General features: G+C 40.7%; 1 protein-coding gene and 1 pseudogene across 1 annotated transcript in view; one reads left to right on the top strand and one right to left on the bottom strand.

Annotated features, from left to right (window-relative positions):
* The window catches only part of LOC124803003 (sodium-coupled monocarboxylate transporter 1-like), a 180,532-nt gene that overhangs the window by 80,095 nt on the left and 77,871 nt on the right, over positions 1–22,566 (bottom strand). The window lies entirely within an intron of this gene.
* On the top strand, positions 18,904–19,021 carry LOC124804004 (annotated as a pseudogene).

Genomic DNA, 22,566 nt, shown 5'->3' on the forward strand with positions numbered 1-22,566 from the left:
GTCAGTCATTTGTCTGGCGTTCTATGTGACTGCTGGCATTGATGATGCAAAGTATCCGGCTGATTTTTCTAATTTCATCTGTAATTTGTGCGAAACAAATTGTTACACACCAATCAGATCAACTGTTATTCGATCCACTTAATTATACGTCACGGTATTTTCGATATGCATCGTCCATCCAAAAAAACCCTAGGTTGACTTTTGGTCAAATGTCTGAGCGGAACAAAAAGAAGACTCCCTAAAAATTACACAATGGATTTTTGTTCGAATTTTCATAACGAAAAGAAGAGTAGGAATTAGTCAAATGCGATATGAAATTTTCTGGCGTGAGGTGTAGTTTTACCAAAATAAGTTTAATTCCTTGAAAGCAATCAGGGTAATTAAGTAAAACTCAGTGATTTGAGAAAACAGTTTTGTTCGCATTCTCATTGCCAAACGAATAGTAGAGAAAATGGAGAAATGGAATATGAAACAGTCCAGCGTGAGGTATAGTTTTGGGAAAAAAATTAAGAATTTGAAAGTAATAAGGGTAATTAAGAAAATCTAATTAGTAATTTGGGAGAAAAGTGAAGTGTTTCACTAGCATCTGCTTCTAGCTGTTTAAAAGAAGCGTTAAAAATGTCAAATCACAGCATAAACTGAAACATCTCTGCTTTCTCTTGATCTATACACATCTAATAATATTAGAATACCGATCGGTATTTGAGTATATTATATTTGGTTAGTGCATAAGTTGGTATCGTTTTTGTTTTGCATGTTGGTATTCCAGTTGCTAGCGGTTTATGTGATAGTCATTTTTTATTTGTAGGTCACTGTTGCCGCTTGAGTTTACACATTGTCATTTTGTCATTTGGAGATAGTGAGTAGAGCAGTGGACGCTAGAATATGGAGTGCTCTGTGGGGAAATCGAAACATTTCCGACATATTCTTCTGCTGAAGGGTGACAGCAGCGGGGGCAACCGGGAACATTTACGCCATTGATGGGACTATTGCCACTGAAAAGAGCACGACAAGAAAATGGTTTTCTCGTTTTGAGGAGGATCGTTTTGAGTCTTCAATTTCCGGAAGATGTTAGGGTTTTGATGAAGATCGTTTAAGCGCATTAGTCCATATATTCCACATCGGTGTACTCTAGAACTGGCAAATGTGATGAACCGTAAATATTTCACCGTCGTGCGACATTTGCAGGCAGTGGGAAAGGTTCAAAAATCGGTTGTATCGGTACCGCATGCTCTACGCCAAAATCACAAAAATCAGTGTTTAACCTGAATATTACAATTTTAAAGGGTACTAGAGGATATCAGTCTGGTGGAATTTCGCTCAGCTGTCTCCTTACGTCACTAACGTGTGAGCATCTCAGCCGCTGTACACGAATTCGAGCACTATTCAAAGGTGCGTCAAATGTTTCTCTTATCTGTTTTATCTTTCACTTTTAAATAAATCATTTCACAGAATATTTGAGAGTTTTTTTCATTTTTTGTACTCCTGGTGTATAAGCGACGTCAGTGCAGTCACTGTGATTGCTGCTTGAGCTAGCAACTCTAAATAATAGCTGTGCATTTGACCGGTCAGCTACGAGCAGGCAGTGTTACGGAATGCACGTGCGGCCGTGGTGTGCAAACCTCGAAGGTGCAACATTTCTAAATGAAGTGTTCAAGACATCCTGCAAAATGTTTTGAAGCCAAGAAAAGTGCGTACAGCCTTCGTCCTGCACACCTAGACTCTCGAACAAAAACGCATGGTCGCCTGCAGCAGTTTCTCTGAAATGTGAAGACGTGGACAATTATTTTCTGGAAAGAATCGTCAAGGGTGACGAGACATTGTGCTATCAACACGAACCGGTCATAAAATGACAATGTGCAGAAACTGACACTCAGTGTAACGCGTGAGTTGAGTAACATCCAAAAGAAAGTCATTTCTGATGGTTTCACTTAGTTGTGTGAACGTTCCATGCGTTGTAATCAAGTGGTGGTAGACTTTATAGAACACCTGAAGCATTAAATCCATCATTTTAAACTTCGTGTATTTTTTATTAATCCATTCTTGAAGTCTCGAAGTCCCGATCGTTTTCTGGGAAGTGCGACTGGAACGAGACAATTTTCTTGGTTAGTGTTCGACTCGGAACACCCACACACGTAGCAGCTACTTAGTTGCCGGCTTTTACAAATGTGCACTAGTTTCATCTTCAGTCAGCATGTTGTATCTAGGTTTTGTGTTTCCTCGGTAGAATTTTGCACTGAAGACTTCCCTATAGCAATATTGACGCGAGCCTGAGTTTGATCTCTGGTCAAACTGCAAGGAATCCGTCGGTAAGAGATTTTTTCCAGCAAAAGTTTCAAGCAAAATCGAAGGTTCTGCAGTCTTTGATACGCCTGAGGCGACCCTACGCCACATTAAGTTATATGCCGAGCATCTTCAGTCATGCTGCACAAAACATTCTTTTTTTTATTTTTTGCAACAACAGCCCGTCGTAGTTTACGGCAACAGCTTTCAGTGTTAAAGCAGAGAAACGGGGAGGTGAAACCAGAAGCTCTAGCAGACAATGAGGTCCCACATTCTGAACGTAGATACAACACGTGTCGGTTCCACGGGGTACAGCTTCCTCCTTAGAATTGACTGTGTCGGTCGTCTAACGGTCGCCGCTGAAGACAGCCGTTAACCCTACCCGGGGGAGGTCTGATGATCACTTCTAGGTGTACGGTAACACATTTGTATCACACCTGCCGTAAACACGTGATTGGCAACTTGTTCTCGTGCGAATTCGTAACTCACCGTGTATCCTATGCATGAGAATGCTGAAAGAAGGCTGTTGAGCAGAAGGGGTTCACACTCCAGCTCAGCGCTTATCCTACCCCAACAGCCCAACCACAGTTGTTATTATTTATACCAAACAAGGCAACAAGCGCACACAAAGAGAGACGAGCACACTTCGGCTATCTTAACGATTCTTTCGGAAATCTGTCAGCGGGATCGGTTGACTGTCCCCACCACAGCAGAAGGTGGAGAGTAGAGACGCTGTCCTGTAGCACCCCGTGTTTTCTAGAAAATAGTATCTCTCGGCGTCAATCATACAGACGCCGAACTTGTTTCGACACGGAATGTTGGCGCGAGAGCATTACTGAGATGCTCAACAAACTCCAGTGGCAGATGCTACAAGAAAGGCGTTGTGCGTCAGGGAGAGACATACTATTGAAATTTACTACTGAATTTTACACAACTCTTGACAAACTGCACTTTTCGGTGGCAGGCTTAGATGATATGCAACGTAAATCCCAACCTATGATCGGTAAATAAAAAGTTGTGATCAAGACGGTGTTTTTTTTATTTACTGTAACATAACGCGCGCGATTCCTAGGACATGGAGTAATTTATGAAATGTCGAAATTTCGAGAGAGTACTTTCTGGGAAGCGTCGGACAACATGAAAGGTTTATACATCATCTGAAATGACTTCTTTTGGAATATTTGCCGTTTTGAGCGTTTTTGGATGCCTAAACACATGAGTGATACGCAGTCCTTTGGAGGAGGAGGAGGAGATTAGCGTTTAACGTCCCGTCGACAACGAGGTCATTAGAGACGGAGCGCAAGCTCGGGTGAGGGAAGGGTGGGGAAGGAAATCGGCCGTGCCCTTTCAAAGGAACCATCCCGGCATTTGCCTGAAGCGATTTAGGGAAATCACGGAAAACCTAAATCAGGATGGCCGGAGACGGGATTGAACCGTCGTCCTCCCGAATGCGCGCAATCCTTTGGCTACCACACGTTGTATCAGTAGTAGAGGATGACAGAGAGTGTTTGCTGAGCGGACGGCGAGTGAGGGTGGACATACTGAATAGCAGAAGAATTTTATTTGAAGTGCTCGCTGACATATTTATGTTTGCAGGTGGGGATATTCAGCCGCCAAATAATTGTTAAAATTCGTGGTGAACCTTCAGCTGTCCTTTATTCTGCACAATGTGCTTCGCTACCAGTTTCGGTCAAATGACCGTTATCAGGCATACGCTGGGGGTGAACGGCTGATGCGACTGAGGGTAGAGGGCGATGTTGAGGAGATTCCATAGAGTACAGCACATCTGGGAAAAGGTAACATGAGCAGAGTTTTCATTTGCTGCAAGCGCTAGCCGAGTAATTATTGCAAAGATTATATTTTCCTCAACAATAGGTTTTGGTATCCAGAGCGAGTTATCAGTCATTCACAATTTTACTTACTATTCGTCACCCATCATTTTTAGTTAAAAACCATTTGTAGGAAAGGTAAAGAGCAACTTTGCAACTTAAACAATCTGGCTGAATCAATGTTCATTGTTTATTGTAATGGAAAGGAAGATTAGAGTGTCATGTAATTAGGATTCACTTCTGTGTCATTAAAGGGATATTAATCCACCTTAATTTATGGCAAGCTTTTACACTGCGGTGACAAAGGTCACGGGACACCTTCTAATTTCGTGTCGAATCTCTTTTTGCCCAGCGTAGTGCAGCAACTCGGTGTGGCATGAACTCACCAGGTCCTTGGAAGGCCCTGCAGGTATATTGAATCACGCTGCCTCCGTAGCTGAACATAACTACGCAAGTGTTGACGGTGCAGGATTTTATGAACGAACTGATCTCTCAACAATGTCCGATAAATGTTCGATGGGATTCATGTTGGGTGATCAGGGTGGCCAGATCATTCACTCGAATTGTCTAGAATGCTCTGAAATGGAACATTGCCATGCATAAAAATTCCCTCATTGGTTGGGAACATGAAGTCCATGAAGGCTGCAAATGGTCTTCATGTAGCTGAACATCAGCATTTCCAGTCAATGATCGGTTCAGCTGGACCAAAGAACCCAGTCCATTCCATGTAAACATAGCCCACACCTTTATGGAGCTACCACCAGCTTGCACTGTGCCTTGTTCACAATTTAGGTTCTTGCCTTCTTAGGGTCTGCGCCACACTCAAACCCTACCATCAGATCTTTTCACCTGAAATCGGGGCTCATCCGAGCAGGTCACGGTTTTCCAGTAGTCTATGGGCCAACCGATACGGTCACGAGCCCAGCAGAGGCGCTGCAAGAGATGTCGTGCTTTTAGCAAAGGCACTCGAGTTGGTCGTCTGCTGGCATAGCCCATTAACGCTGGACTGTTCTATCGGATACGTTCGTCGTATGTCCCAGGTTCATTCCTGTGGTGATATGACTCAGTGTTACTTGTCGGTTAGCGCTGACAACTCTACTCAAACGCCACTGCACTGCTCAAGGTCGTTAAGTGAAGGCCGTCGGCCAATGCGTTATTCGTAGAAAGGTACTGAAATTTGCCCGTCTCAGTACACTCTTGACGCTGTGGATCGTGAAATATTGAATTCCCTAAGGATTTCAGAAACGGAATGCTTCATGCGTATAGCTCCAACTGCCATTCCGGGTTAGAGTCTATTAATTCCCGCCGTGCGGCCATAAACACGTCGGTAATCTTTTCAAATGAGAACAAATGACAGCACCTCCAATGCATTACCCTTTTATACCTTGTGTACGCGATACTACCAGCATCTCTACATGTGCATATCGCTATGTCATGACTTTTGTCACCTCAGCGTATTCATTTCCAAATATTTCATTTCCTCCTTGCAGTCTAAAAAGCAAATCTTGTCAGAATTGTACCACCACGTCTTGCACTATATAGTTAACAGCTAGATTCATTTTTGGAAAGATAGCAAAATTCTCATCTGGCTTAAAGTAAATAATAAGGCAATTATCTGCGTAGTGATTTATTTGAGGATCATGCAGTGCAGCACTTCATATTCTTATAACTGAACAAGACAGAGCAAAGCTGAGTTATCCGTTGCAGATGAAAACAATTGTAGGACCGAAAGGAACGTTTTGAGACGAAATTAGGAATTGTTATCATTTTCGTATAATTCAGTTCATGCGATTTTGTAAAGGGCACAGTTTCAATACACAACAGTGCGTCATTGTGTGTCATTTCATGAGGAAGCCATTCTGCTTAATACTGATAACCCTTATTTGTATTCAGTTTCATTATAGATAGGCAGATTCACTTTAGAATAATTGGTACCGCACACAACGAAAGCAATTTACAAAGTTAATGTTCGTGTTCAAAAATAGGGTAGCGTAGGGTTTTATAGATCAGACTGGTTAGACATCTCTGTAACAGGGATTTAAAAGTCATACACTTTTGCATTACAAGTTTTTTCAGTTGCCAAGTTTCTTCATGGAAGCTTCAAACGTATTACTTCTTGCCACATATATTTCGTGAAATGACCACTAGGAGAAAAAGTCAGTGCAGAGGATTATCAACAACAGTCTTGCTTCTCATCGCCATTCGCTAGTAGACCAGGGAAGGGGGTGGGGGGTGGATACGTTAGTGGTATCATCAGTAGCCTCCTCCACTCACGGTCACGTGACTTGCGGGGTATTGATTTAGATGATGTAGATAGATGACTGTCGATCTTCGATGTAGAACTTTGCAGTTTCGTCTCTCGCCTCTTCGCAGTTAACTGTGGTAGCTACTTTACCTATCGTAGGAGTATAATCTGTACAAAGATTCTCTACACCTCCATTGCGTTTCTTGAATAGCTGCTCAAGGATAGAAAATTCATATACGTTACATTTCAGTGTTACTTCATATAAATTTCCTTTCTTCGAAAGTTCCATTTATAGCCGTATCCAATACAGCTGTTCATAGGACACCTGGCCACGTCAGTCCTTAGCTTTAACATGACAGGAGATAGAAATTGACTTCTCGTGACGCCTAAAAGTGACGCAGAGAACACGCGATCTCAACAAACCGGCTTTGGCCGACCTTCACGGGATTCGCCGCGAACCAAAGCACAATGACAACTAAATTCTGCAAAAGAATTGCAACCAGTCTGTTCTCAGGGTGACTGATTATCCAAAGCAGAAGGAATCGATTCAGTGAGTTCTTACTAAGTTACGCCTGTACAAAAATTAATAAAAGAAAAAATTATCCAACGAACCTTAACTTGAAATTTAATATTTTCAAATCTTATTTCTCCCAAACATTACTGTAATCAAACCAGACGTCCATTTTCTGAGCTGCCATTGTTTTCACGATAACAAATTACAAATTTTAAAACAACAATTTCACATATCAGTATCTCCATCTAGTGATCGTTTGTGAACATCTAAGCGGTGAGCGTTGTATTTCAAAGTAACATAGGTTAGAAAAAAAGCAGAGGAAACATATTTACATTAAAGTGCATAAAACTAGAAATTATACTAAAATAGTACCCTGGAAATTAATGTTACAACCGTGAAAAAATTTACCACAGATTAGACCAGTACACAGGTATAGCAGGATGGCGACCACTTTGTGTTGTGGCTGGGAATGATGCAGCCTCTGTCGCTGTACCACTACGAGATTTTCCGCGTCTATGAAATATGCTGCAATATATTATGTAACATTGGTCCAGTGGATTTTTTGCAGGAACTATACTACACAGTCTTTATAGATTTCGATGGGCTAAACACAAATATCATGATTAAAATTGTCTCCTGGCTCAAGATTACAAGTAACTTGGAATTTCACGTTTCACATATACTGCTACCGTAATCAACAGTACATTTACATAAGTGAACTTCGTTTATTCGCTTCGTTTCTGTGAATTCCTCTTGTGTTCGGTGCCTGGAGCATCTTTCTGAAGCATCCAGCAAAAATCACGCAACATGGCTGTAGTCCACACCCCTGTGTACCGCTGTTGCATGAGAGGAATGGCCGGCCGAGGTGGTCGAGCGGTTCTAGGCGCTTCAGTCTGGAACCGCGCGACCGCTACGGTCGCAGGTTCGAATCCTGCCTCGGACATGGAGGTGTGTGATGTCCTTAGGTTAGTCAGGTTTAAGTAGTTCTAAGTTCTAGGGGACTGATGACTTCAGAAGTTAAGTCCCATAGTGCTCAGAGCCATTTGAACCTTTTGAGAGGAATGTCCTGTTGGGACCGCTCGCCGTGCTCTTCACTGAATGCACAACAGCTCTCTGGGAGCACATCGGGTGGGAATAAAGGAAGTATATCTTCAGTGTCATGTTGCAGCCAATTACCTTCTAAGCATGCATCAGTTGGTCCACATGTACCCGTAATTTTAGGCTCACCTGTTTCAAGAGCAATGTTATCAGGTTACAAAAACAATGCCATGCATGCAGCTGATCAGGCGTTAGGGTAGACTCAAGTGTGAATCCCCCTACAGCTGGCGTATTTGTGGACCACTGAATACCCCGTTTGTGATCTCCTCCTGAATGAATCATGGAAACTTGGCTTCTTATACAAATACTTAAACGCTGCTTCATTCACGTGTAAGTCTTAAAAAATGCTGTCATGAGTCCCAACATAATGTGCAGTGGTGGGAGAACAATTTTGTTCTGATTCACAAGAGGTTCTTCGGTAATATTCGTTGACCCAGGCACGAGAGCTGTTCGTGGAGTCTGTTCCCTCTGCGTGAAGTGTTGTTCTCTTGTGCGACTGTCCCAGTCACAGAGATAGCATCAGTACCCCCTTGAAAACCCAACAGCGTCGCAAAGACTTTACAATCTCCACATACAGCCATTGATGCATATTGTAATTAATATAATATACTGATTTCAACACTGTATTACATTCTTTAGCTTAGGCAGCGTATGCTACAGGGATGACTGGCCTTCATTACACTTGTGTAACAGTACTGCCTTCACACTTGTGTTTGAGCCATCTATAAAGAGTCTCCAATCGTCTTTTTTATATTTAATGTTCAGATCTTCCAGCGAATCATCACTGTCACTGCAGAATGTAATGCCGCCGTCAGTACAGAAATTACCATAAAGTTTTTTTTTTCTGATGCACCCGAAACACAGGTACACGTACTGCGTCAGCGAGGAGATTTCACTGCTGCAATCGAGACGTCACGAATCCGTATTACGCTTTGGAAGATCAAAATTCCTAACCATATCACTGACTTCATCCTATGGGATTTTGTGTGGTTCTCCAGATATCGATGTTGGTGTAAACGTATGGTCGGTGCCACATGTTTTCGGATGTGTGTGTCGGTTCAGCATCATCGCTATCACTGATTGATGGTGGTACGTGTGGGGGAACAGGGAATGGCAATCCTTCGCAATGAGCCACAAGGCGAATGACAGATGGGATGCCAGGGTATTGAATACTTCTCTTCCTCTTGATATTGACTCTTTTTCTCAAGAGAGGTACGTACAAAAATAGCAATCCGACGCATGATTTGTGGGTTCATGCCAAACAGCAAGCACACAAAACTTTACGAAGACATTTCTCCCATGCATCCAAGCATTCAGCGTAGATGAACACGAGGTGGAACACATGTGTGGAGGCCATGATTTGTCTCCAACTCTACAGCCGAAATACAAGGTGCATTCTTGTTTCACTCCTTTTGTCAATGGTCGCCTTCTTGAACCACAAATAACATCTGTACAAATGTAACAAAAGTTATTAGGTTTGTTACAGCGGATGCGGACATTGGTGAAAGAGTACACATGCATGATAACACAGTTCTTCAATTTCACCTCACATAAATTCACTACCAACAGCCACGATACTCGTTCCAGTAACAAGTGAATTAACACAAGACAACACCTCACCACCGCTACGAATGACAATTAAAATCGCGTGTGGTTTCTTCTACATTCGACAATGTTCACGTGACTGGATGGTGTACACATGGGTCATAGTGAGAAGCAGTGTTGCCAAATTCTACTGAAACTGTCCACAGGATATAAAATCTGTTAAATCTGAGCTCAAGAGGGTAATCAGTAAGCCAAAAATTGATTATTTTAGGACACTCCTCAGAGACATTCACTGGACTGATGTTTACAGTGCTCATGGCATGAATGAAAAATATAACATTTTTGCTAATAAAGTGCTTACCTTATTTGAACACTGCTTTCCCCCAAAACTTACCAAGGTTAGAGCAAAGTCTACAAAGAAGCCATGGATTACTCGAGGAATAGGGGTATCTTGTAAAACAAAAAGAAAACTGTATCTGTCAATCCGAAACATTTCCAATGTTGATGCTATAGCACATTATAAGAAATACTGCAAAATATTAAAGACTGTAATACGGATGTCAAAGCAAATATATTACAAGGAAAAGATAGTCATATCAGATAACAAAATAAAGACAATATGGGATATAGTGAAGGAGGAGACCGGTAGAACCAGACATGAAGAGGAACAAATAGCATTAAGAGTAAATGATGCATTGGTGACAGATGTGTATAGTGTTGCAGAACTTTTTAACAAACATTTTATAACTGTTACTGAAAAGATGGGGTTGTCAGGTTCGGTAGATGCTGCTATGGATTACCTTAGACCAGACATTTCAAGTAACTTCCATAATATGAATTTGACCCTCACTACCCCAACAGAAATAATGTCCATCATAAAATCTTTAAAATCAAAAACATCTAGTGGGTATGATGAAATATCAACAAAGTTAATTAAAGAATGTGATTCTGAGCTAAGTAACATATTAAGCTATCTGTGTAACCAGTCGTTTATCAGTGGAATATTTCCCGAATGGCTGAAATATGCTGAAGTTAAGCCACTGTTTAAGAAGGGAGATAAAGAAATAGCATCAAATTTCCGTCCAATTTCACTGTTGCCAGCATTCTCAAAAATTTTCGAAAAAGTAATGTACAGTCGTCTTTATAACCATCTTATCTCAAATAACATACTGTCAAAGTCACAGTTTGGATTTCTAAAAGGTTCTGATGTTGAGAAGGCTATCTACACTTACAGTGAAAATGTACTTAATTCATTAGACAAAAAATTGCAGGCAACTGGTATATTTTGTGATCTGTCAAAGGCATTTGACTGTGTAAATCACAATATCCTTTTAAGTAAACTAGAATATTATAGTGTAACAGGAAATGCTGCAAAATGGTTCAAATCTTATATCTCTGGCAGGAAACAAAGGGTGTTATTAGGAAAGAGACATGTATCAAGCTATCAGGCATCATCCAACTGGGAACTAATTACATGTGGGGTCCCACAAGGTTCCATTTTGGGGCCCTTACTTTTTCTTGTGTATATCAATGACCTTTCATCAGTAACATTACCAGATGCCAAGTTTGTTTTGTTTGCTGATGATACAAACATTGCAATAAATAGCAAATCAAGTGTAGTCTTAGAAAGATCAGCCAATAAAATATTTGTAGACATTAATCACTGGTTCCTAGCCAATTCTTTGTCACTAAACTTTGAAAAAACACACTACATGCAGTTCAGAACTTGTAAGGGGTGTCCCAAGAGTATATGTCTAACATATGATGACAAGAAGATAGAAGAAGTGGACGGTGTTAAATTCTTGGGATTACAGCTTGATAATAAATTCAACTGGGAGGAGCACACCACAGAACTGCTGAAGCGTCTTAACAAATCTCTGTTTGCAATGCGAATTTTGTCAGACATAGGGGATATAAAAATGAAAAAGCTGGCATACTATGCTTACTTTCATTCCATAATGTCATATGGGATTATTTTCTGGGGTAATTCATCAAGCCAAGCTAAAGTTTTCCGGGCACAAAAACGTGCAGTAAGAATTATATGTGGTGTGAACTCAAGAACATCCTGCAGAAGCCTGTTTAGGGAACTAGGGATACTAACTACAGCTTCCCAATATATTTATTCCTTAATGAAATTTGTCATTAAAAATATATCACTTTTTCAAACCAACAGCTCAATTCATGGAATCAATACTAGAAATAAGAATAATCTTCACAAGGATTTAAAGTCACTTAGTCTTGTACAAAAAGGTGTGCATTATTCAGGAACACACATTTTCAATAACTTGCCAGCAGCCATAAAAAGCTTAACAACCAATGAAATTCAGTTTAAGAGAAGCCTAAAGGATTTATTGGTGGCCAACTCCTTCTACTCCATTGATGAATTTCTGAGGAAAACCAACTGATTTGTATATAAGTACAACATAACTTCTGCACAATTTCAGTGCAGTAATGTGTTCACTGAAAATTTGTGTGTGTGTGTGTGTGTGTGTGTGTGTGTGTGTGTGTGTGTGTGTGTAAGTATAATCTAACTTCTGCACCATTTCAGTGCAGTAATGTGTTCATTGTAAATAAGTATTACAGTAGTTGTATTACATGTTTCTTACCTTATAAATAAATATAAAACTTTTTTATTTTAAATTCAGTGCAATAGTATTTGTAAAATGACTCTTAGTGTTCATTAAAAAATGACGATCATTCCACTTGGGACCTGTGGAATGGTACATTAGCTTATTTGTTTTAGTTTAAATATTTGTCATGTATTGTTGTTTTTCTGACATGTTCCACATCCTGGAGGACCTCCTCACTATGGATCAATTGGAATGAAAGTAAATCTAATCTAATCTAATCTACATTCGACAATGTTCACGTGACTGGATGGTGTACACATGGGTCATAGTGAGAAGCAGTGTTGCCAAATTCTACTGAAACTGTCCACCTCACTCACTTATCGCAGAAGGACTTTCATGCTTTTGAATACAGGGTGTTTCCGTATGTAAAGTACACCAGAGGCAAAAAAACAGTCAATACCGTCACTGCGCGATAGCGATGGAAATGTTACCGATGATGGTGTCACTAAAGCGGAGTTACTAAATACAGTTTTCCGTAATTCCTCCATGAAAGAAGACGAAGTAAATATTCCAGAATTCGAAACCAGAACAGCTGTTAGCATGAGTGACATAATAGTAGATCTCTTAGATGGTGCGAAACAACTCAAATCACTTAAGAAAGGCAAATCTTCCGGTCCAGATGGTATACCATTCAGATTTCTTTCCGAGTATGCAGACACAATAACGCCTTTCTTAGCAATCATATATAACCGCTCACTTGGCGAAAGGTCTGTCGCTAAAGACTGGAAAGTAGCACAGGTCACACCAATATTCAAGAAATGAAATAGGAGTAACCCACTGAATTACAGATCCATATCAGTGACTTCAATTTGCAGTAGGATTTTGGAGCATATGCTGTACTCGAACATTATGAATCACCTTGAAGAAAATGACTTATTGATACATAACCAACACGGATTCAGAAAATGTCGTTCTTGTGCAACACAGCTAGCTCTTTATTCCCATGAAGTAATGAGTGCTGTCGATAAGGGATCTCAGAGCGATTCCATATTCCTAGATTTCTAGAAGGCTTTTGATACCGTTCCTCACAAGCGACTATTAATCAAATTGCGTGCGTATGGAGTATCGTCTCAGTTGTTTGACTCAATTCGTTATTTCCTCTCAGAGAGGTCACAGTTCGTAGTGATAGACGGTAAATCATCGAGTAGAACAAAAGTGATACCTGGCGTTCCACAAGGTAGTGTCATAGGCCCTCTGCTGTTCCTGATTTACATAAATGGTCTAGGTGATAATCTGAGCAGCCCCCTTGGATTGTTCGCAGATGACGCTGTAATTTACGGCCTAGTAAAATCATCAGACGATCCATCCCAATTACAAAATGGTCTAGAGAGAATTTCTGTATGGTGCGAAAAGTAGCAATTGGCACTAAACAACGAAAAGTGGGAGGTCATCCACATGGGTACTAAAAGAAATCCGATAAATTTTGGGTATACGATAAATCGCACAAATCCAAGCGCTGTCAGTTCGACTAAACACCTAGCAATTACAATTACGAGCAACTTAAATTGGAAAGACCACGTAGATAATATTGTAGAGAAGGCGAAACAAAAACTGCCCTTTGTTGGCAGAACACTTAGAAGATACGACAAACCCACCAAAGAGACAGCCTACATTACACCTGTCCGTTCTCTGCTGGAATATTGCTGCGCGGTATGGAATGCTTACCAGGTAGGATTGACGGAGGACATCGAAAAAGTGCAGAGAAGGGCAGCTCGTTTCGTGTTACCACGCAATAGAGGTGAGAATGTCACTGATATGATATGCAAGTTGCGGTGGCCGTCCTGAAACAAAGGCGGTTTTCTTTGCGGCAAGATCTATTTACGAAGTTTCAACCGCCAACTTTTCTACCGAATGCGAAAATATTTTGTTGTTCATAATCCCACGCGCCATTCGAGAGTGGAATGGTAGAGAAGTAGTATGAAAATGGTTCGATGAAGCCTCTGCCAGCACTTAAGTGTGAATTGCAGAGTAACCATGTAGATGTAGATGTAGAAGAGCATGCAAAAAATTAACAGGATATAGAGGATGCTCCACTGAACAATTTGAGTTAGGGAACCTGGGCTCGGAGAAGCTAGCTTAAGGAGATAATAGGAATAAAATAACATTACTGTATACTTTTTTATTTGCATTAGTTAAGGTTAACTGCAAATCTTACAAAATATGCTGAAACTGACGGCCATCAACCTCAATGCAAGCATGACATCGGTGAACAAGATGTAACGCACCTCGACAAATATCCCTGGTGAGTCTCGAATCACTTCACAGGCAACTGCAAATCTGGCAGCTATCTCCGTATTCACTGGGGTCTCATATACAAGTGACTTTAGATATTCCCATAGGAAATAATCAAGGGGATTCAGTTCGTGTCCTCGCAGGCCATGAAACAGGGTTTCCCCTTTCAATCCAGTAAGCAGAAAATGCAGTATTGCGATGATTGCGAACGTCATATTGAATCCACACGCTCTGACAAACTGCCAAGGGTACGTTCTCCAACATAAACACGACACATCAGAGCCACTTTATTGACTAGTAAAGTAAACAAAACCTGCATCATGACCTCCTAGTAATCAGGCTAGTCCTGCTTGCACCCTTGCAGGAAATAAAGAAGTAATGTCAATAAACAGCACAGTGTGTGTAAACTTGTACTCAAGTTAGTTGTAAATAAACTGCAAAACAGTCATGCTAGACGAAGCGGTAGACAAGTTTACTTCCATATCTCCTTACGCTGGCTTCTCCGACACCAGGTTACCTACATCAAATTGTTCAGTGGAGCATTTTCTATGTCCTGTCACATTTTTGCACGCTCTCACGAAACACCCTGTATAGTCCTTATAATGCCCCACAAGCGTGACTATAAAACGTAAACACCTTACTTACTTGTAACCCTGACCTACGAGACAATTTTGACCTTGATATTCGTGTTTAGTACGTCTAAAATCTATAAAGCAAGGTTAATTTCGTTTCTGTAAAAGCTAAAAAGTGAAAATTTGTGGACCAGTGTAATTTATTTTTATGCTTGTTCATGAATTTTGTGTTATTAACTTTAAGAAAGAGTATTAAATGTTTGTTGGTGTTTTCTGTTTGTCATAAGCTCGTCGCGGAGACTTGGCATAAACAGCACGGCAGAATGTTTTCGTGTCGTTCCTCACAAGATGATAGCTGAGCCTTTGTCCAGTATTTCGTAGTCTGTTACTGGCATTCAAAACGATAAAAAAGTTCGTGTTACTTTTGTATCAGTTCTTATTTAGCCACGCTTGCTTTCACCCATATATTCTTTAACAACTTTAAGTTTTTTATCACGTCGCAGTTCCATGTCTAGTGTTACGTGGAACAAATACGTTCGACTTTCCGGTGATAAAAAATACGTTTTGTGATGAATTAATTGAAGATATTTAAAAGGAATTATTTTGCGCTACGTCTGTTTGTATGATATTTGCGATAAATACAAAATCTGAACCAATATGATTTGCAAATATTAAGAGAAACTACCTCAGTATGTCATCTATGATTCTCCATGACATCAATTAAATGACTTTATAAAAAAGCACTTTAAGCTTTCCTGAACCCAAGAAACTACAAGCAGTCCATTAATGAAAAGTACACCGTTTGGTTATCTCAAAAGTGATCAGTGACTGGAAATAGTCAAAAACAAAGATCAAGTTCAATTCAGCTTGAATATCCATTCTACAGGGTGATTCAAAAGTCATGTCTCGAACGACAAATTCGGTATTAGTGGAAACAGCGAAAGTTAGAACGAGAGGCACGACACACCACCATCACACTTCTGAAAAGACAAGCCGTGTGCAGACGTTGTATCACATGGCCTGTTGTCCGGGATCCACCAACTAAGGTAGTCAGTAAGAAGGATATTAACCCTGCATTGTTGCTGTGTTCGTTCATATCTCCTTAGAGCGAATTTGCTTTTCTCTCCTATTTTTAATGACTGACAAAAAGGTTTGACATTGATTTGAGTTGTATATATAAAGTAAGCAAACACATTTTGTTTTGGATTTTAATAAATTTTTGTTTGTATTAGCACTTGGTTGATGGTCTCTCAGAAGCGATAGAGCCAGTTCGTAGCTCGTAAAACAGTTATCCGTGGTTATGGTTCTTGATGGTTTGGATATATGACTACACAATCTTTTCATGACGTCAGCCCTCAATAAACTTCCAAATTTGAGGTGTAAGCTGTTCTTGCACCAGCTAGACTGAACAAAATGGCTCTGAGCACTATGGGACTTAACATCTATGGTCATCAGTCCCCTTAGACTAAACACTTTCATTCCATACTTGCCAAGTTTGGAAGTTTGGAAGGAATTTTACAAGAATTTCATCTGCCGTCACATATTCTCCAAGAGAACAATGTGCCATGCAATCTTCTGTGAACAAATCAAATATATTTTGTGTAGGTGCCAATTTATCCCGTATTCCTCTGTCGGACCTAGTTGACTTATTAATAAATCTTACACGCTATACTACCAACCTGAACCTCTGTAGAGTCATTGAACAATACAACATTTCTAATCCTGTACCAGCTCTACCCCAGAGGTCTTCTAAATTTACCCTAAGCAGCCTAGTATACTTCACCCAAATACATCATACCAATAACGGTTTCCATTTCAAGTCTGTTTGTCTCACAAATAAAGGACTGAGAAGGAGAGTATGGATTAGCAGAAGTGATGCCATCCACTATTTCATCAGTGAAAAACAACCGCCATATTTCTATTTATGTCTTTTTGTCCTCCGCAGTTCCCCTCACTCCTGAAATATGTAGTAAAATATTATGTGACCTAGTCGTGATACTAGGACTAGGAGTGTCTTCCATCCATTTGGCATGGCTATCCTTACCAAAAAACGGTTATTATTATTCTGATTTGTATCACTGTCATCCCCACTTTCTTCACTTTCCATATCGTGTTCACTATATAGTTCGGAGTCTGAATCTGCACCTTCTTTATCTGATTCTTCACTAGCCATTTCATTTAGCAATGTATAATTACACAGATCTTCTTTCTCATTCATTCTACCCCTTTTCTTAAGTAAACAGGACGATTCAGCGTACTAAACATGTGATAAAATCGTATTTGCGTTAGAAAAAAAAGATGTCACAAGTGCTACTGTGTATCCTGCAGACCCAAACAGTACTTTTCTGCTTACTACCGGTGGTTCTGGCAGACCCAGACACATCAAATGCACTCCTGGACAACAGACTTCAACCCATATTCAACAATCAGATTTCACAACAGCGAAAGATAAGAAGTTACATGAAATGTGACACGGGTATAGTGTTCTAAACCATATAAAAACTAATCGCCAAGATAGTCCTGGGTCTGGGAGACACAACAGTAGCAATGGAAGGTTAAAGGGGCGCCAGTTACGACGGCTGTGTAGCGCTGTTCTGCTCTGCAGTGTAGTGACTCACAACAGCAACGCAGAGGCGGAAACGGTGCTCATCCATGCGGCAGGCTTGAGTCATCAGAAAGCAGCAGCAGAATACCACACGCGACGTCCAAACCAGCGCTAACCTAATCGCAGAATGACTGGTGGTTTAGCAGGAACGTTCAAATCTACAGGCAGCGTCCACAACAAAAGACGTTCCGGACGACCGCGCAGAGCAACAGGGGACACACAATCATCAGCCATCAGGCGATAGAGAGCTCAAAGTCGGTCAGCCAGAAAGCTGCGACAGGAATGCGGCATCAGACAAGCCTCTGTGTCCAGGATAATCATTTCCAGCCCTGTCGAATCTATTTTGTTCCAGAACACGGTAATGACGCTGACAGGCTGCTGCAGATCTGTGAATGGTTTGAAGAAAGACGCACACGCCAGCGGAACTTTTAAGCTGACATTTTCATCAGTGATGAAGCTAGTTTCCATTCGAATGGGACGATGAATCGACATAACGCCATCTATTGGGCAAACAACGATCCCCATCTCACTGTCGAGGCATACACTCAGACTAAATTAGATTAAATGTGTGGTTTGGTACATGGGGATATCCTCGTTAGTCTCATATCTTCTAATGGCGCGCTGTGGAGTTGCAGCCATAAAACGACAGCAACGAGCACAAGGAAGTTTGTCCATTAAATAACTTTCTTACTGCAGTGCTGTTTTTGCAGTACAGCTTATTATCTCAATAAATTAGTGCCATTAAGGTACTTTCAGCGTAATTGAACACATGCTTTACCCAGTAAACATCACAGAAAACCCGCTTCCAGCCTAACGTCATGGATAGGGATTTAAAGTTTCCTTAGATGTCTGGTTACAATTATCTTCAGTTAAGAGAATTAGTAACTCCGCTCTTTAGCATAAGAGGCATTATCTGGGGCAAGATAGTTTAAACACACTCACTTCCAGGCGCTCGTCGCTTACTAGCATTTTATGGCTATAACTACATAACAGTGGATTTCAGACCTATGATTACCCAGAAAATTTTACGCGGTCGACATTCCTTACCTTAATCTGACCTTACCATGTTGTTTTTCTTCACCCTGTAAAATATGTACAAGAACCAAGAGCGAATAATAAGAATGGAAGACCTAGAGACAAATGCTCAGATTAAAGATGTAAAAGCGTAGGGGAGGGACGCTATCTTTACACTGTTTAAACTGTACAGCGAAGGAGCAACTGACGAAATAGAAGAGTGACATTCAAGGTGGACAGATATCAGTCATAAAATTCGTTTATGATGCTGTAAAAGTGAGGAAGAACTATAGGACCTTTTGAATTGAATAAACCCTCCACTAAGTACAGAATATGGCCAACGGCCTTGCCGCAGTGGAAACACCGGTTCCCGCCAGATCACCGGAGTTAAGCGCTGTCGAGCTGGGCTAGCACTTGGATGGGTGACCATCCGGTCTGCCGAGCACTGTTGGCAAGCGGGGTGCACTCAGCCCTTGTGAGGCAAACTGAGGAGCTACTTGATTGAGAAATAGCGGCTCCAGTCTCGTAAACTGACAGACGGCCTGGAGAGCAATGTGCTGACCATATCCCTCCATATCCGCATCTGGTGACGCCTGTGAGTAGAGGATGACACGGCGGCCGGTTGGTGCCATTGGGCCTTACAAGGCCTGTTCGGATGGAGCTTAGTTTTTAAGTAAAGAATATGGCTTCAGTATAGACCACAAATAGACTAAACTGTTAAGGAGCAGTAAAACTAAGATCAAAGAAAGGAGTATAATTTCATTGGACGCTTGATTTCGAAGCAGCCTTTGAGCTATTAATGGGCCTACTGTCCACTGGTCCCATCCTTGACATTATCATTTTTAAGCGAAGAGTTAGATGGGATGGGACATCCAACAGTCTGTACTTCTACACAGCTCAGTAAGGTGAGGAAGAATTATTCAGTTAACCACATATTAATCTTTGGTATCACATATTTTACTGTTACCTTTATGGGTGTGTTTTAAGGTCACAACAGATGATGCAGCATTGAAATGACTTTTAGGACTAAAAGATATGACTAGCAGCTTGAGCTGCACAGCTTCATGGCAAAGCGAATTTGATTTCGTGGTTGTACATCATCCAGGGAAATCTCATGGTAATGTTGATGGACTTAGTCTCAAAATATAAACTTTATAATTTGTTGGTGTAAGTGCAGCAGAATGGTGCAGAGGCCAAGCTGCTGACCCAGATAGAAGTTCACAAAGTGAGCACAGTTCAGCTGTGATGCAGCAAACACAGTGTGATTGCTGCATAGTTGTACCAGCACGTTTACAGAATGAGGCACTGAAGAAGGTTTATGACTCATTGTGGCAGGAAATATTGGACAATATTCCACAGAGAGCTATGGTTTGGTAAGTTACTAGTGAATGGGAAGGAAGCAAGATATAGAGTGTTACATTAAGAACCGCATTGCTTGCACTCAAAGAGTGGAGTTGAATCGTCAATGAATCCCATTAAAAAGATTACTTGTAGCCGACAAACCATTCCAAATGATTGGTGTGGATATTATTGGTCCATCTGGACAAACACCAGCAGGGAATCGCTATGTATTAAGTACTGTATTATTGTTTATTTCTCAAGCTTTGTGGCCATGGTCACTATACCAAATCGACAGACGCAGGCTATGGTTAATCAATTGTTACTGAAGTTTGGGACGACAGAATCTCTGATAACTGACCAAGGCAATACCATAAAGTCTGAACTATTGAAGCAATTGTGTCGACAGTTTCATATAAAGAAGTAATGAACTCTTGCACTACATCCACAAGAAATGGGAGGACTGAGAGGGTACACAGAATGATAAGAAAAATGCTGATTTATTATGTGAGTACCCACTATGGTGATAGGAATCCTCCACTACCGTATCAGTGTATAGCTCGAAGATCCATGAGAACACGGGTCCATCGCCGTACAAGGTTGTTTTTAACCAAAAACTGCCTTTCCTCTTCGAATTATGCAAACCGCCCCAGGAGATGATGTCTCCTTCATTTGACATTTATATAAAAGTTTAAAAAGTGTCTGGCTCCAGGTTATATCTATAAATGCGAAGGCGCTAAGATAGCAGACAGGCACCCGCAACAAAAAAGTCAAACTGCCTAAATACCGATTGAGAAGGGAGCAATGTTAGCTAAACACTGTGCACCGAAAGGAAACGCGTTTGTTTCTTTGCAGAAACAAACTTAATGTCTTATGGGATAACAGCAATCAGTGATTTTATAATGTTACTTAAAATCCGTCTTGATTGCAAATTTTTTTTATTCATATGGTTCTGAATGAACCGAAACCGGTCATATGAATTTAAAAAAAAAATTTGCAATCAAGACGGATTTTAAGTAACATTATAAGTTTGTTTCTCATTACAAAGGAAATTATGAAGAAGTTAAGATGAAGTCTCCAGTTAATGTAAAATGGCAACTTTTGATCCAAACTGCAGTTGTACAGTAGGACGAATTCGCCCATCTGAGGGCGCAACGGAAACATTTTTTTATGAAAAACTTGGAAAAAAGGAAAAGAAAGGTAAATCCAGGAAAATTAAGCAAGATATGATTACTCTGACATACTCCTATGCCTTAAGATCATCAGGTGGCCTAGCGAAGCAATTGAGGATGCAGATATGTGAACTGTATGATGTCTGATCAGTTGTTGCGGATATGCGTATGTATATATGAATGTATATGTGTATGTATGTATATGTGTATGTTATGTTTTTGTCTTATGGACTACCAGATCATAGTGTTGCTTTTAAAAAAGTGGCTCATGAGTGACTGTAAAGGAAACATTGTTGTCTAGGTAACAGGTTAGAGGAACTTTCGAATGAAATTTTTATTTTCAATGTCAGTGAAATCTTAGTGTGTCTAAATTAGTTTGCTAGGGTAACATCGATGTTATCTAACGCTGTACGTTCATTATTTTATGAAATATGAGGTTTGTGTAAAAGTAGTAGTGCAGATGTGCAACAAGAAATTGGTTGGCGGTAAATGAGATGAGCGGATGTACGTGTGTTACACTTAACCTGTTAACTTTAAGAATAAATTCTTTATAAATGATGTTTGCTAAGTTAATTTAGACATTCGAGATTATGGGGACCTGGGAAAGACCACTGCACTACTCTCCACCAAGGCATTAATGCAGTACCACATTGTGGAAATCAAAGCCTGTCTCACAAACAGATTCGCACAGTCCCTGGATTATCCAAGTTCACCCTGGACCATTGTGAAAAGTACATGCCTGAGTGCCCTAGGGAAGTAACCATGAGTAAGGCCGAATTCTTTCAGAAGATAGAGTCACATTGTTTATCTTCACTGGCAAAACCGGTACTCTTCATTTGAATCCTCTGCAAACAAGGTCATTTTGGTAACACACAGAGACTGTAACTTCGAGGGGAGTGGTTGTTAATAAATGATACGCAATGAGACATTTTAGGACCTACCTTCCGATTACCTGTCTGCGTCACTGGAACGACAATGCTAACCATCACCCACTGATCTACCTACCACACTTATCCTTCGACATCCTGCCAAAGGGAAACCTAACTTTCTTAAATGGTACACTAGACCCACCCCTTCGCATCTCCTTGGAGCTGATAATAGGCTCATAAAATGATCGTTTGACAATGGAACGCCTGTTCGACTGTGTGAAAAAATTCGAACCGTGCACTGTCACGGATTCAGCGTACAAAGAAACACCAAATGCTCAGTCTGTGTAATTCTGGCGATAATGAGTGTTGTTTACTGCAGCCTTAGACACAGAATTGCCCAAATACCACCCTTACCATCATTTAAACTGTGGGTCCGTACTAGTCGTGTCAGCACCATTGAAGGGTGATTCAGCCTCAGAGAGTGAAGTAAAGTAGTGCAAAAATGAGACGTAGAAGCTGTAGGAGTGAGGAGTGGTACATGGTGTAATTTAGAAAAGGGAAGAAGCACATGCAAAGGTGAAAGTTACTACAGAAGTGTTTACACCGAAATCGTGCAGGAG

This window comes from Schistocerca piceifrons, chromosome 6, assembly GCF_021461385.2.
Source record: "Schistocerca piceifrons isolate TAMUIC-IGC-003096 chromosome 6, iqSchPice1.1, whole genome shotgun sequence".
NCBI lineage: Eukaryota > Metazoa > Arthropoda > Insecta > Orthoptera > Acrididae > Schistocerca > Schistocerca piceifrons.